The following is an 11,526-nucleotide window of genomic DNA, read 5'->3' as shown; positions in this document are numbered from 1 at the left end:
TTCATCGTTTGGAGATAGATTTGCATTCTCTTTTTCCAAAACGTGTAGTTCAAACCACAAAAGATAGGAGGCCTAGTTGAAGATTGTCCCTCTCCAAAGGGAGCTACGCCTATGTGAGCCATTAGGATCTTTCTATAGTTACTTGTTACGAATTACTATAACCCCTCTCTGATACCAATTGAAATTAGGAATAACTTCCCAAGAGAGGGGGTGAATTGGCTTTTAAAAATTTCTTTTAAATTCCTTTTTAGAATTCTTAAACTTATTTTATTTCTTTTAACCAATTTGTGACTTATTTGTTTAATTTGTTAAGCACTCAAGAACTTAGTTTCCTTATTTAATCCTTAACCACACAAACATCCAATCATTCAACCAAACCAATCAACTATAATTAGAAAGCAAACAAACAAGTCAATACACAACACTTATGTAATATAAAAACTCAAAATGGTTGTTTGTTGATATTTGCCAAATTTGAACTAAGCCCTGTAGTGAATGAAAATTTATGCTTGCTGATGCAAAACCCTGTATAGATGAATCCAATCTCTTTCCAATTTTTTTTTTTAACTCGAATAAACTCTTGGTAAATTTATCTTTGGGATGTTAACCAAGTAACGTACTCCCATATGGTTTCCATAAGATATGGTGTAATCAATGTACTCCCTTTCAGTTTCTGCAACCCAAATCAAAATTAAACCTTAAGTTTGTTTGATTTCCAAATATATGTAGTTTATATGATTTTCAAATTTAAACCATCCACGCAATTTAAATATGCTCTAAAAATAAAGAATAGGGAAAGAGAGAGTGAGACGGAGATTTTTACGTGGTTTGGCTTATACTCAGCCTACGTCCTCGCCTTTGGCAATCCACCAAAGGATTCATTAAACTTGTTCCATTGACGGGTGGAACAAAACCTTCACAAGTGATGCCCCATACTCAAACACTCCTTCACTAGGCTAGAGCCTGCCTCTCCAAACGATGTCCCCTCATTCGGTCACTCCTTTAAACTATAGCCCACCTCTCTAAGCAATATCCCCTTACTTAGCCAACGATCCAAACAATCCTTGGAACGTCAAAGAACTAAAGGAAACAAAAGATAAGATCTGCGTACAAGTACACTCTCTCAAAGAGCAAGTTAGTACGATTTCAGCACTATATACTTCAATGTAAAATATCAATATGAAATAGAATGAAGCTCAAGTGTAAAATTCACCAATATCCTTCTTAGATGAGGATTAGCAATAGGAATTCAGAGGAGGAAAGATTAGTACTTCAGAATATCTTAGCAAAAGAGTTTTGCAATGAGTGAGCAAAAGAATTTGTAAGAACAAGAGTGCTTTCAGCTTCACAAATAGATTTTTCAATTCTTGGTTGAGTTTTGATATGGAAAACCATGTATTTATAGGCTTTCAAACAAGTTTCTTTGTTGCTAAAGTTTCCTTAGAGAGTTTCTCAAGTTGTTAGAAAATTTGGAGCTTAAAAAGGCTATTTTAAAAAAATTAGATTTTAAAAAATTTGCCTGTTGAACAGTGTTCAGATGTCTAAAGAGTCGAGTTCAGTCATCTAAAGTTCCTAAAATCCTTTTAAAAATGAACTGGACATAGGGCCAGATGTCTGAAGAGAGGGTTCAAATGTCTGAAGTGTCGGGTTCACATGTCTGAAGTATGGAGTTCAGACTTCTGAACAGCTACTGCCTGTTTCAGTTTTGTCCCATAAAATCTTTAGACGTCTGCACTTATTCTTTAGACTTCTGAAATGATTCTTCGGATATCTAAATATGAAGTTCAGCCATTTGAAGTTACCACTTCAGTCATCTGAACTTAAAAGTTCAGTCATCTGAGCAGACAAAAAGTTGTGACCCCACTTCAGTGTTTTAGTCATAACTTTTTCTATATAACTCCAAATTAGGTGTTCTTGGTGGCAAAAGAAAGCTAAGAGAAAATACTACAACTTTAATGTTGAACATATTTAGAATAAGGAGGTTTTGATAGTGATAAATGCACCTCAATGTGTATGTATAAAAACTGACAGCATTTGGAAAAACTCTTTTTAGTGCTTTTCATTCCAAAAATGATTCTAACCTTTATAAAATAATTTTTTTACCTTATAAAAATATTTTCCAAGTATTTTAAAAAGTATCTAGATCTAAGAAGTTAACCTAAGAGCTTCAAAATATTTCAAATTATATTTTAAACATTAAAGCACTTACATGAGACTTCTAAGACATTAACATTCTAAACGCTCAAGTCTTCATGCTCACTTTGGCCCTTTCTTGGTTTTCAAGTTTTAATATTCTTTAAGCTTCAAAGAACTACAAGCTTTAATATTCTTTGGCCCTTTCTTGTTTTTCAATATAGCATGTGTAGTGTGTAGCTCACAACATTTATTCGAGATACCAACTGAAATTAATTTGATGGTTTTTAAAATTTTTTTTATTTTATCAATTTAAAATTTAAAATTTAATTCATGATATCAATTGATTAATGATTCATGACACTCCCCCTAAATTTAATACATTCAGTTTTGTTATTAATTTTGCTTTTATCATCCCATGTAAAATATTGAATCATATCATGTATCAAATATCAAAATTATGCTAAGATCATCAATGTCACATCATGCTCATAGACATAATCATGCTCATAAATAATTTGACTTTGTGATACCAAGTGAGCTTTTAGATTTGATATCTATTGAAATTTTTAACATGTGAAACCAAAAATACTTTATAAATACCAAAACTTAATATCACATAATGTATAGTTCATGGATACCAATATAACTACTATATCTTTCATAGCTCATAGATAAAGAGCAATATGTTTATTCATGTGATTCATTTAAAATTATGCATGTTCAAGAATTATCCTTATATCAAAAATTTATACTTAAGCTCAATAATCTCATTCTCAATTTTCAACATAGTGTGCCATACTTTTCAATATAAATCAAGCCAAGTTAATTAATACACATGCAGCATATAGCATATCAATACATCACATGTAGGTAAGTAAGCATGTAGCATGTAACATCAAGGCGCTTATATAATAAGCTCATATTTGATATTTTCTTTATATTTTCTTAAGTTAAGCCTTGTAAAAAATCATCCTATGATTTTGGCCAACAGAACCTTTAACCATAACTTTTCTCAAATAATGATCTTTCACAAAATGTATATATAATTAATAACTCAAGTTCAATCTCTCAAATAAAATATTCGAGAATAAGTTTGAAAATAAAATTTGAGAATAAGCAAACAATTAGTCACCAAACCTCAATACCCAAGTTGTTTGCACAATATTCGCTGGAATGCCTTTTGAAAATTAACGTAACCCAAGCTCAGATTTGATGTGAATGCTTTGAAATCGCAGGCAAGGGCTTAGCAATGTGTTCAATGCTCTCAAGAGATAAGCAAAAGGTTCAAGGCTCCCAAGAATCTTCAAAAAGTTGAGGTACTAGGGTTTTTAGGTTACTTTAATAAGTGTTCTTAGCCCTAGCTTTAATCCTCGCTATTGGATCAAATAAAAATAATGGCTTTCATCCATGTCTGCGCTGAGTCACATTTCAGCGTCTTGATCTTCGTCGACAAATGGGTACATTTGTCGACGAGTGTACAACACTCGTTTGTCGACGAAGCCATGAGTTTGTCGAGGAGAGCACTGTCTAAACTTTTAGAGCTCTCGGTATTTTTTCGTCGATGAGACAACACTATTCATAGTCGAATGGCCTTCATGAATTCGTCGACAAAGCTATTGGGTTCGTCGATGAGGCCACTAAAATTAGCCTCAAAAAATTTATTAAAACTTGACTAATGTAAATGAATTTTGCATGAATGCATGAATTCTAAGGTATGTTTAAAATGTATTTGAGCTTCGAATTATATTATATGACATGTAAATACATTTAATTCTTAATACCCATTCCCATTGATGATCTCAAACTTGAAGCTTGCTTTTCCATCCTTTAATTCTTCTAGTTCCATGGATTGAGCCAAGCTATATGTACTATAAATTCCTCGTGGCTTTCATATCATGCTTACCATGCATGCATTCTAACTTATGATTCTGTTCACACACTCTATTGCACAGGTCAAATATCAAGTGATTTGTCTTTATCAAAATAGGATTAGACTCATAGAGTCAATAATCTCCCCCTTTTTGATGATGACAAACACATGAGTAAAAATGGGTTACACCTAACATGGCTCCCCCTAAGATAATGCATAATTTAGAATTCAGCAAAATAATAATATAATTTTCACACAATGAAGTTTGTATGGATTGACTATTTGAAAGACATCTCCCCCTTTATTTTACAAGAATTTTTTTTTTTTTTGGCTTATTTCTCCCTCTTTTTGACACACTCACTAACTTCTCCCAAAAATCATTCTCTCATCATTTTTTCTTATTAATTTCTCTCCCTTTTTGACATCAACAATATATATATATTTATATATATATATATCATGTTACTCAATTTACTTCTTGTCCTTTTCTAATGTATATATGTATAGTTGAATTAAATATCAATGTAAACATACACAGTATTTCAATTTTCATAGACATGGATTAAGTAAATCAATCCATTAAAGTCCAATAGTTTTTATTTGATATCAATACCAAACGTTAGAAAATTTTGCCAAATGCGAGAACTTTAACCAATTGTTAAATTTTTTTTTTATTAATGTAATTAGCTCTCCCTTAATTATGTAGTCTAATGTGACTCTAGGCAACTTCTCGACTATGCATCAGACCTAATTTACGTCTAATTTGGATAAAACTATCCTCCAGAATTGTTTTGGGGAATATGTCTGCCCATTGTTTATCTATGCATACAAACTCAAGTGTTACATCTCCTTTTTGCACATGATCACAAAGAAAATGATGTCTAATTTCTATATGTTTAGTTCGTGAATGTGATATAAAATTCTTTGAGATGTTTATTGCACTTATATTGTCGCATCTAATAGGAATTGTGTTATAGTGAAATCCAAAATTCATAAGTTGTTGTTTTATGTACAGCGTTTGAGCACAACAACTTCCAGCTGCTATATATTCTGCTTCGGTTGTGGAAAGAGCAATTGAATTTCGCTTCTTAGAAAACCAAGATACTAACGAATGTCCTAGGAAATAATATGTGCCGCTAGTAATTTTTCTATCTACTTTACTTTCGAAAAAATCAGCATCTAGATAGCTAACAATCTCAAAGGATGTATACTTAGGATACCATAATCAAGTTCAATTGTTCTAATCAGGTATCTAAGTATTCATTTGACAGCTAATAAATGGGAATCTTTAGGTGCAGCCTAAAATCTTGCACATAAGCATACGATAAACATTATGTCATGCCTACTGGCAGTCAGATATAATAAGCCGTCAATCATCCCATGATAGAGCTTGACATCTACTGGTATACCTTGTTTGTCTTTGTCTAATTTAAAAGAAGAGCTCATAGTTGTCCCTAGTATTTTTCTATCTTCCATATTAAACCTCTTGAGTAAGTCTCCAATGTACTTTGATTGATTTATAAAACTTCCATATTTTTCTCGTTTGATTTGAAGTCCTGGGAAGAAATTGAGTTCACCCATCATGCTTATCTCAAATTCATTTTGAATAGTACTTGCAAACTCATTGCACAACTCTTCATTTATTGCTCCAAAAATGATATCATCTACGTATACTTGAACTAGGAGCATGTTATCATTCTTAGATTTTATAAATAGTGTTGTGTCTATCATTCCTCTGATAAATCCATTATCCAGTAGAAAACCATTTAGCCTTTCATACCAAGCTCTAGGAGCTTGCTTTAAGCCATTCAAAGCTTTAGTTAGTCTATAAATATGTTTTGGATACTTATGTAGCCCTTTAAAAATACACTTTTGACATCCATTTGATATAGTTTGAAATCCTTAAAAGCAGCATAAGCTAATAACATACGAGTGGCTTCCATTCTAGTTACAGGTGCAAAGGTTTCCTCAAAGTTTATTCCTTCTTGCTGGTTATATCCCCGAACTACTAGTCTTGCCTTATTTCTAACAAGTGTTCCATTCTCATCCTTCTTGTTCTTATATATCCATTTGGTTCTAATGACTATCTTATCCTCAGGTCTAAGAACTGGTGTCTAGAATTTATTTCTCTCAAACTGGTTTAACTCTTTTTGCGTAGATACTACCCATGATTCATCCTCAATAGCTTCACTCACATTTTTAGGTTCTTCTTGTGATAGGAAAGCAAAATGACTAATTATATTTCTAAGTGAGGATCGTGTAGTTACTCCACGAGATGGTTCTCCTATAATTTGATCTATAGGATGATTCTTTATGTACTTCCATTCTCTTGGTGGTTCATTAATATCTTTTTCTACTCGAATATCTTCAGTGGATATTTCCTTAACTTCAGTGTTCTTATTTGAATTATCTTCAATAGATAATTTTTCAAATTCCTTATTAATATGAATTTCATCCACATTAATCTTTTAAACAAATGGATTAGATTCATCGAATACAATGTGGATGAATTCTACAACTCTTAATGTTTGTTTATTATATATCTTATAGGCTTTACTATCTAAGACATATCCTAGAAAAATACCTTCATCAGACTTTACATCGAACTTTCTTAAGTGTTCATTGTCTCTAAGTACAAAGTATTTGCAGCCAAAGACATGAAAATATGAGAAGTTTGGTCTATGGTCGTTCCATAATTCATATGGATTCTTATTTGTAGATGGTCTAATAAGGACTCTATTCATTACAAAAAGAACTGGTTTTTAGTGACGAAAGTATTAGCGGCGAATTCAATTTCGTCACTAAAAGTTAGTATTAGTAACAGTTTTTAAGAACCATCACTAATAGTCTAAGCATTAGTGACGGTTCTAGCAGCCGTCACTAATACGACACTATTAGTGATGGTTTTAAAACCGTCACTAAAAACAGCGTGGTAAACAATTTCCATGCGAAAATTTTTTCGAGAAAATATTAGTGACGATTCTAGGGTATTAGTGACGGTTTTGAAACAGTTACTACTAGTGTTTTTATTTAAAAAATATTAAAAAAGAAATAGTTAAGGGTATTAGTGATGGTTTGGGAGAACCGTCTCTAATAAGGGGGTATTAAAAACGGTTTTGAAACTGTTACTACTAGTGTTTTTATTTTAAAAAATATTAAAAAAGAAATAGTTAAGGATATTAGTGACAGTTTGGGAGAACCTTCACTAATAAGGGGGTATTAGTGACGATTTTGAAACCGTCACTACTAGTGTTTTCAATTAAAAAATTATAAAAAAAGAAATAGTTAAGGGTATTAGTGACGGTTTGGGAGAACCATCACTAATAAAGGGGTATTAGTGACGGTTTTGAAATTGTCACTACTAGTGTTTTTTTTTTTTTAATTATTTTAAAAAATTAGTTAAGGGTATTAGTGACGGTTTGGGAGAACCGTCACTAATAAGGGGGGTATTAGTGACGGTTTTGAAACCGTCACTACTAGTATTTTAATTTAAAAAATTATTTTAAAAAATTAGTTAAGGGTATTAGTGACGGTTTGGTAGAACTGTCACTAATAAGGGGGTATTAGTGACGGTTTTGAAACCGTCACTACTAGTGTTTTTATTTAAAAAATTATTTAAAAAAATTGGTTAAGGGTATTAGTGACGGTTTTGAAACTGTCACTACTAGTGTTTTTATAAAATTATTTTAAAAAATTAGTTAAGGGTATTAGTGATGGTTTAGGAGAATCGTCACTAATAAGGGGGTATTATTCACTACTAGTGTTTTTATTTAAAAAATTATTTTAAAAAATTAGTTAAGGGTATTAGTAATGGTTTGGGAGAATCGTCACTAATAAGAGGGTATTTGTCACTCCTAGTATTTTTATTTAAAAAATTAGTTAGGGGTATTAGTGACGGTTTGGGAGAACTGTCACTAATAATAGGGTATTAGTGACGGTTTTGAAACCGTCACTACTACTGTTTTATTTAAAAAAATTAATTAAGAGTATTAGTAACAGTTTGGGAGAACCGTCAGTAATAATAGGGTATTAGTGACGGTTTTGAAACCGTTACTACTACTGTTTTATTTAAAAAATAATTTAAAAAATTAGTTAAGAGTATTAGTAATGGTTTGGAAGAACCGTCACTAAAAATATTGTATTAGTGACGGTTTTAAAACCGTCACTACTAGTGTTTTTATTTAAAAATATAAAAAAAGTTAAGCTAAGGGTATTAGTTACGGTTCTCCCAAACCGTCACTAATAATTGGGTATCATTGACGGTTTTGAAACCGTCACTACTAGTATTTTTATTTAAAAAAAAAAAAAAATTAGTTAAGGAGCTAACCCATTTAATAATTGGACGGATCATGAGTCAACCCGTTTATAAACGGGTTTAGCCGGGATTGGGCGGGTCACCCAGCGGGTGGCCCATTAATTTGGATCTTCACACACACTTCACTCACAACTTCAGCCTTCAGACTTCAGTTAACACAAAAAAACCCTAAGGGCTCATAACCCGCACTGTGGCTCTTACCCTTTCCTTATCTCTGACCTCTCAGCTCTCACTCTCTCAAATCTCAATCCTCTCCTCTCCTGAGTCGCCTCTCCACTCCTCTGGTGCACTGCTACTTGTCGGGCCTGCCGGTGCTGTGAGCCTGCGAAGTGCGAACGATCCCCAGCTCGAGTCGTCGTCTTCTCCAGGCTCCACGGACCACAGCCACATGCATCAGTCATCCCCAGCTCCATAGACGACTTGACTCCACACCTCCAGCCTCCAACTGCTCCATGGTAAGATTAACCTCCCTCAGGCCTCACGGATCAAGCTCCCTCACGATCCACAGACGCCAAGGACCAGAGGTGGAGCCGTGGAGGTGAGTTGCAAATTTTTATTTTATTTTTTAGGTTCTCTCTTACTGGCAGCTTGTTGGGTTTCATTATAATTGAGCCCTACTAATGCATGTTTTTGGGATACAATGAGATGCTATTGTTGTTTCTTGATGGGTTTGTGTTGATATGTCAATGTTGCAACTTTAGGATGCAAAGTAAAACTATTGATACATTCAATAAAATATTATGGTATAAAAAGCAAAGTTACTAACTGAATGGATATAAATTTTATGATATAAGCACGTGAAATTATTGCAAAATGATTGACATTGCTATTGTTTTAGGTACTGATATACATATGTTTGTGTTTTTGTGTGTGTGTGTGTGTGTGTATGTATAATGAGTCCCCCCTCCCTTGACTTTTTGGTGATATCTGCTCTATTAATTACATTTAGTTTGTTATTAGAAGCATATGGGAATCTAGGAACCCTTTTCGAGTGCGTCAAACAGTCAAATTATGATTTGGGACACAAGTAGCCTTCTTTTAAGGATTGGCTAGTAAGGCTACTTGAGTTGTTTTCTATATTTTTTTTGAGAATTTCTGCACCTTTTTCCTGAAATTTTTGCTTTGTGGCTCCTCATCTTCTTCTTTTTTGATTTTTTTTTCTTTTTTTCTGTTTTATTTGGAAACTGAGCTATTTTTTCCTAGAAGTATTTTTTTTTCTTTTCTTGGCTTTTCGGCTTCTGTTATTTGGAATTTCTGGCATTTAAGCTAGAACTGCACTACTGCTATCGTTGCTTTTTTTTTTTTTTTTGGCTTTATGCTGTTTATTTCTGCTTCTATTTTGTGGAACTAATGGCATGAACATCGCATATTATTGAAAATTTGTATTATAGTATTCATTTTTTATATTCTAGTATTGAATAATTAGATATTTTAAAATTCATTTATTAGTGCTACTATGTTTACAACCCAATAATTCATTTATAGTAACTCCGAGCAATTACAATTTAAGCTAACAAGCAAACAAAATGGGGAAAACCCCACAAACCGAACATATATTCAAACAAACAAACAAAGCCTTCCAAAAAAAAAAGAGCAAAATCAATCTTGATTAGCAGCAAAACAGATACTATAAAATACCCTATATAAATGAATTAATTGTTCTAAGTCTAAAATGGGGGTTTCCCCATTTTTCCAAGTTGTTGAACCTTGTAACTTGTTAGGGAGTTTGGACTTCTTTAAATATCCAAATGTGATTTCAAAATTTGCTTCCAAACATGGCTTGATGACTCGCGCAAACTTAAATGTTCTTGAATATACAAGTGTATTTCAAATCTTACGTGTACACCAAGCATTATCTCTCGCTTGGTAGCATCTTACAATTAGTGTATTTCAAATCTTACGTGTAGTAGTCATTTATTGTAAGTGTTTTAGAAGTAGTTTTTATTTTTGCATCCTTTTTTTCCTCACTTTTTTTCCCTTTCTTATGAAAATTATGCCAGGGGTCTATCCGTCCTTATGTTCGTAAATAAATCTTACTCTTTATATAGTTGATGTTAATGAATGTATATATTTAGAATTTAGGAAAAGCACAAGAAGAGGGACTGGTCTCTCATATAATTTTTCCCTTTCGTCCAGTTAGTAAGAGATGATATTTTGCGAAGCATATATGTAGTAGCCATTGTCATATGTGTTATAATTAAATTTCTTTAATTTTACTTTGATGAAGTGAAACACCTATCAATCCTTTTCTATTGAAAAATCAAATGCAGATTTTTAGTAACACAAATCAAAATCCAGGACAAATTAGAACCATCATTTATCGATTCTAAAATCATTAACCATTTTCGAAAAGTTTATTTATGGTGAAGATACATTTTTTAACTTGTAACTTGTTAGGGAGTTTGGACATCTTTAAATAACCAAATGTGATATCAAATTTTGCTTCCAAACATGGCTTGACAACTTGCGCAAACTTAAATGTTCTTGAATATGCAGGTGTGAGATAGTGTTAGCTAAGGGTAGGGGAAGGAACTAATTTCTATGTTTGGTGCTTGGGAGTATGATCTTGGTTATAATGGAAATTATGGAGAACTCTCTAAGGTACCGTTAAAAACACACACAATTAGATTTTTTATTTAGCAATCAAGAGAGCTTGTTGTGTTAGAAGAACGCTTAAGGTGCAATCATGCCTATCAATGATGCCTTGTAATAACATATTTTCAGTGTAAGAAACAAAACGTGAAAGATAATAATTTGAAATGAACTGAATTTAATTTTGAACATTCTTTTTTCCAATTTTAGAATTTATACTTCACTTGCTTGCTTAAGTTCTCCATTTCTTGATATTTCTGCCTATGATTTTTTTTATCTACTTTTTTGGCAACAAGCTATTGCATTATTTGTTCCTTCCCCACCCACCCACCCAACTAAACTAATTTTTTTAACTTTTTTAATTTGTAGGGTCTACTGTGACAACGTCAGCACGATGTTGTGCACTACGGATGCAGTTTTTGACTTTTTTTTGTTATTTGAACAGATGAAATATATTTGAATTTGAATTTGTATAATGTATTTTTATTTAAATTTGAATTTGTATAATATATTTTCATTTGAATTTGAATTTGTATAATATATTTGTATTTGAATTTGAATTTGTATCATATATTTGTATTTGAATTTGAATTTGTATAATATATTTGTATTT

This window comes from Malania oleifera, chromosome 1 (genome assembly GCF_029873635.1).
Source record: "Malania oleifera isolate guangnan ecotype guangnan chromosome 1, ASM2987363v1, whole genome shotgun sequence".
In the NCBI taxonomy this organism is placed as follows: Eukaryota; Viridiplantae; Streptophyta; class Magnoliopsida; order Santalales; family Ximeniaceae; genus Malania; species Malania oleifera.
The sequence above is the reverse complement of the archived record's forward strand: the minus strand, read 5'-3'. Positions refer to the sequence as shown.